Here is a 5,762-nt window from a genome sequence, read left to right as displayed (position 1 = left end):
GTTTCATAACAGCTTCTGTTGTTTGAGTATATTTTCCTGGTTTATTCACATTATGAGTTTGATGTCTTTTCACCTGAGCACTAAAACCGTCTGTCGCTGGTCGTGATGATTCTCTGACATCATCAGGAAGCACGTCGACCTCACGTTGCCGTCGGTCGGTCGCTGTTTGACCGGAGATCTGGTTCAGGAGCGATTCATTGAATCTTGTTTTCATTTTATTTGAGCTCACAGCAATAAAATAAAAGGACGACTGGGCCACATTCCATTTAGCAGCGGAGCTCTTATAAATCCAGTGTGTGGTTCTAAGCTGCCGCGGTCCCACCGGCCCGGCATGGTCGTTATTGTGGTCTAATTCATTTTTGTTATTTTTGTAATATGAGTATTTGTTTTCAGCAGGTTGTCGGACTGCACTTATTTATTTTGATCAAATTTATCTCATTTTTATATTATTTATTTAAATTATATAAATAATAAATAGATTATTTATATATTTATTTATTTATTTTTATTTCTTCAACTAAAAAAACTGGCAAAAAAAAGTTAAAAAAAGTTATAATGTTTAAAGTTCAAAGAAATCCACAGTTGTTTCTTCAGTTCATTAAACAAATGTTTCCAAAGTCGACAGTCATGTTAAATAATTGTGATTCTGAGTTTTGATCTCGTCTGCAGGTTAGTTTTTATCTTCAGGTGAACGAATGAATGTTTTCTCGTCCTCGTTTGTTCCCTTCAGGTCAGAGAGTTCACTCCTGACCTCCAGAGGAGCTCGACTGAACTAAAAACTGTCCTTGTGGTAAAAAGCTTTGGGATGAGTTGGTAAATGAACCCATGAGTGAGTGGACGTCGCTCCGCTGTCTTACTGTTGGTGAAGACGTTCAGAGGAAGATTACAGACGATAACCGATTCCTCTGATTCCTCTGGTCGTCGTTTCTGCCTCAGACAAACGAGGAAGATGTCACAGTCGGACTCGTGTCCATACAGGTTACAAGAGAAGGGCGGAAGTCTCATGTGAGAATAAACAGAAAGAGATGAAAAGCTGCACTAGCATGCTAGTAGCTGTGGCATTAAAGGCTAGTTAAGGTCAAAACGAACACACTCGTCTTCTTGCACCGATCTTATCACTAAATCTTGGTGCTCGTCCTGCTCAAGAGGACATTTTGTTGGTGGCAGCTGCCCCAAAACCACCCCGGTTCATCCTCTGAGGGCCGTGACCATCCACTCCGGACTTTAAAGAAGTGAGACGAACCATTAGACGACTGTTTTCTGCAGCCAGAAGTGTCTCAGGGTTTCATCAGGAATCCTTCAGACAACACACACAGGTGGTGAAGGCAGAACAGTGGAGGGAGATCTGAGCTCCGTCTTCTTCTCTTCATTCCAGCTGTCGTTCTCGGGGCAAATGTGTTTATATCATTGAGACACGGTGAGACTCAAAGTGCTTCACACAACAGAACCCAGACACAGGAAACATTACAGCTGCCTGCAGAAACAAAGAGTTAAAGCTGAAGGGGACGATAACAGATACAGGACTTAAAAGAGTTTATTCTATTATTAATTATCATTAAAAAGTGTTAGATTAGTCTATTATTAGTATTGTTTTTGACATTCAGTCACATTTTTGAGCGACTTAACGTTTGACTTTGGTCTCTTGAACCACTAACCTACAACACACAGGAAGTCAGTCAGTCAGTCAGTCAATCAATCAATCAATCAATCAATCTTTATTTATATAGCGCCAATTCACAACAGCGTTATCTCCAGACGCAGGTCTTAGACCAAACTCTTTAATCAGAGAGAGACTCAACGATTCAGGAATTCAACATGAAGGATTCAGGAAGTCAGCCATGTTGAATTTGATGTTATATTTTAAAATCTGGATTTATGCACCGATATATCAAAGTACATTCTGAAAGACTCGACAGGTAGATGAGCTGGAAACCTGCTTCTCATTGTACAAAGGGCTTTTCCACCAGAACCTACTGGGCTCGACTCTACTCGGTCTTTCTGGTTCTCCACCAGGTGATACTACCTGGTGACGTCACCAGACTGCAGGCCACTGATTGGCCAATCAGGGAGTGACATCACTGGATGAGTCATGAGAGCGACTCGTTCACAAGAATCAAACCCTCTGTTTTTAAAACCTGGAAACAGTTTTTATTATCTCTGTGAACGAGGTGAACGGCTGCAGGTGAACCAACACCGCGGTCTGACGAGCTCTTAGTTGTGTTGTGTCGCATACAAATGGCTTCAGAGGAGTTTCGGCCTGCGTTGCTATGACGACCCCCCCACGTTGAGGTGGTACTCAACTGTAATGGAAAACCAACCAAGCCGTGTGGAGTGCTGCTCTGAACCTGCCGACACATGAAAACATGGTGGACGGCGTCCTCGCAGGGCCGATAGTCAGAGGACGTCTGCTCAGGCTCCTCTTCCAGGGCCGGAGCTCTGCTCTGCCCTTCGTCCTGTCCTGTTGGACATGTTTTATTCACGCCCTGGAGGCTCGCTGTGTTTTGTCTCCTCCTCTTCATGTTATCTGCGCTCCACCGCGTCCTTCAAGCGGCTCAGACGCCACCTAAACTTCTTAAAGTATCTCGTATAAAGACGAGGCCACTCGGCGTTCTGACTAATAAAGTTATGGCTTCATATTTTATAGAAACACGAATCATCAGTCCTTTTGTGTCCTTCTGTTTCACTGCATGGAAACTTTTCCAAAGAAGTGCGGACACAGAAAAGAGGATAACCTTCCTTCCTACATGATCAGTTCAGTGAAAAGAGCTTCAGAATCTGCTGCTAATTAAAAGTGAAATACGCAGGTCAGAGTTCAGTTGGTGCTTTTTTCATTAACTTCAGATCAGCATGTTCAAATGAACATATCTGTAGAATAAAGTGACAAAAACACATTTATCTGCAGTAAAAGCCAGTTGACAGAATTCTCTCTCCCAGTTTAATTGGCAGGAAATATGAATTTTATTTTGTCAGATTAAAACCACAAGGTTTGTTCTGGAGATTTCGATCACGCCACATGGTCTTCCTCAGCAGGATGAGGTTTTCTCAGCTGCCAAAAATGAACTTTGAGGTCTCAGCTTCAGGAAAAAAAAGGAAATTTAGAAATCTGCAGCTCCACGACAAACTCTGTTGATGCTGATGAAGACCATGAGATGTGTGGTCGAAAACTCCTGCTAATAAGCAAATAAGTGGACCTTGAGGTGGCGACTTTTTTTATCGAAGGTCAAGAAGAAACTTAAGAGAAGCAAAATAAATAAAGTAAGAGGATGATTTCATTGGCTGATCAAACACAGAGCGAATATTACCAATAAGAAATGATTAGTTTTGTCTTCTGATGTAAGTCGCCCTTTATTTGAATGATCTGATATCGATCTTTTCCTGTGAGGGTGTGAAGCTCAAACCCTGTCGGTCTCACAATACCACCCCCAAATCAATCAATCAATCAACCTTCACAGGTGATAAGAGAACAAGTGTGGATTATGATTTTATTCATAATAAATTACAAAGTTAATATAAAATATATAAATCTAGTTTGTTTTTCATCATAAATACAATAAAATATGTGAATAAAGTGAAATAAAGTCTGTTTATTTGAATATTGAAGAATAACTAAGATTAAGATTAAGATTAAGATTAAGATTAAGATGCACCTTTATTCATCCTCCAAAGGGGAAATTCACAGAAACACAACAGATAGACCAGAAACTCCAATTTACAGTGAAAAGAAAAAGAAATTAAAAAATAAAATAAAATACAAAATATACAAAATGAAAAAAATATAATTTAAATGTACATATGAGACAAACAGCTGAGCACAGTTTTATAAAACTATAATATATATAATATATAATATATAATCCTGGTGTTAAATGTTAGAGCTTCAGGGTTTACTGGAGGACCAGTTCCCATTCAGGGCCTCAGAAACCACAGACACCAGTGGACGTCCCGTCTTAATGGAAGAGACATTTACAGGAAACACCATAATCACAGTTTAGGAACAAAAACCCTGTTTTCTTTTCTTTTTTGGGGTTTATTTTCTGTAGCTCACTGGTTTTTAATATTTTAATACTCTTTAATTCTTCTTCTTGTCTCTGAGCTTTAGCTCCTTTTTATGGCCTAAACATGCTGAGAAGAATCCTGAACCGTTGCTCAGGCGTCAGTGGTGGAGAAGATGTCCTTATCTGAGGGGTGTGTGGAGCGTCGGAGGGCTGAACGGCTCTGTTGCACTGAGGAATCATTACTTATCGTCAGTACAGCGTCCATTCAGAGGGCTGACATGCTAATTATTAATGGACATGAACGATCGGCGGTGATTTCTCTCTACGTTTGGTTACAGTTTGCAGAATCGGTGGTTAATCCCAAACATGTGTCAGAGTTTCGTCCCCCCCCAGCTGCTGTACTCTCACTGAAGCATCACATTCATCCCCACAAACAGCCGACAGTGTCGTCCTCGCTGCGGTAAAGCTGGCAGAGCTCTCCGCTCTCGTTTCCTGTCTAATTAAAGTGGGATTAATGAATCCTGCTGTAAAACAAAGGGCCGGCACACAGAGGGAGGCGGCTCGGCCCGCCGGTGGGAGGGGTCACACGGCGCCTCGTCCTTTCAGGTTTTCTGTGTTTACATGTTGAAAATGTGACGCTTATTGATTCTGTTCAGCCTCGTTACGCTCAAACAATCGGGGATCATTTGAAGCTTTTACCGTCCAGACGCTGTGTTTCTCAGCCCGTGGATATTTATCTGATTTTATTAACAGGAGATCAAATACCAAAGTGAAGACGTGACGCAGAGAATAAAACGCTCCAAAGAGTCTGAACTGGATGAAACCTCATATCCTGATAGATGTCATTTCATATCTGGATCACATTACAGCACTGTCTCTGTGAATCCATGAGTGTTAGAAGACCTGCTTCTGACTGCAGTCTGAGTTATAGACTCAACACGTCAAAGGAAATATTTGGATTTGATTATTTTTGTGCACGTTTTCCAATTAAGCATGTAAACAAAACAGAAAATATTAGTGTACGAACATTGTAAGGGGTTCCTGATTCTGGACACCTTACTGATATTTTCACAAGGGTCTGACTAACACCTGGAACAACCCATAGAGCTCAGCTGTTAGCCAGGAAGCTAACGATATGCTAGCACCCCGCTCTGCATCGCCTCCATGTTTGTCTGCGTTGTTGTCTCCATGCAGGTTTCATGATTTGAAACAGCAGACGTGTTGTCATATCGCCCCCCTGATGGTGACTAAAGCTGCACTCATCAGCTGATTTCTCCACCTGGGGGTGGAGACATGCAGCTGATGCAGTTTAGCGTGGGGATGTAGCCCAGCTGGACCAGGGTGGTGCTCTTTAATCCATGATCCAGATCAGGTCTCGGTATCGATCCGGTCCGACTGTCTTCCTGCTCGATCTCAGTGCAGACCTGCAGACCAGTTCTGCACCAACAGGGTTCTTAGAAACGGGTCACATGATCTCACATGATCTCACATGATGTCACATGATGTCACATGATGTCACATGATGTCACATGATGTCACATGATCTCACATGATGTCACATGATCTCACCACACCGACCCAAAGACGAACCAGATGTTTTTCAGTTTAGTTCACTCTGTCCTTCTCTCTGTTCGTCTCTCCTCAGATGAAAGGATGCTGCAGGGGCCCGACGAGGGTCTGAGCCCCACCTGAACCCCCCCTTCCCCCTCTCCTCTCCTCTCCTCTCCTCTCCCCTGACCCCCGACCCCCCACCTCCCCCCCCAGCGC

This window comes from Pempheris klunzingeri, chromosome 1 (assembly GCF_042242105.1).
Source record: "Pempheris klunzingeri isolate RE-2024b chromosome 1, fPemKlu1.hap1, whole genome shotgun sequence".
Taxonomy (NCBI): Eukaryota; Metazoa; Chordata; class Actinopteri; order Acropomatiformes; family Pempheridae; genus Pempheris; species Pempheris klunzingeri.
Note: the sequence above shows the minus strand (reverse complement) of the source record.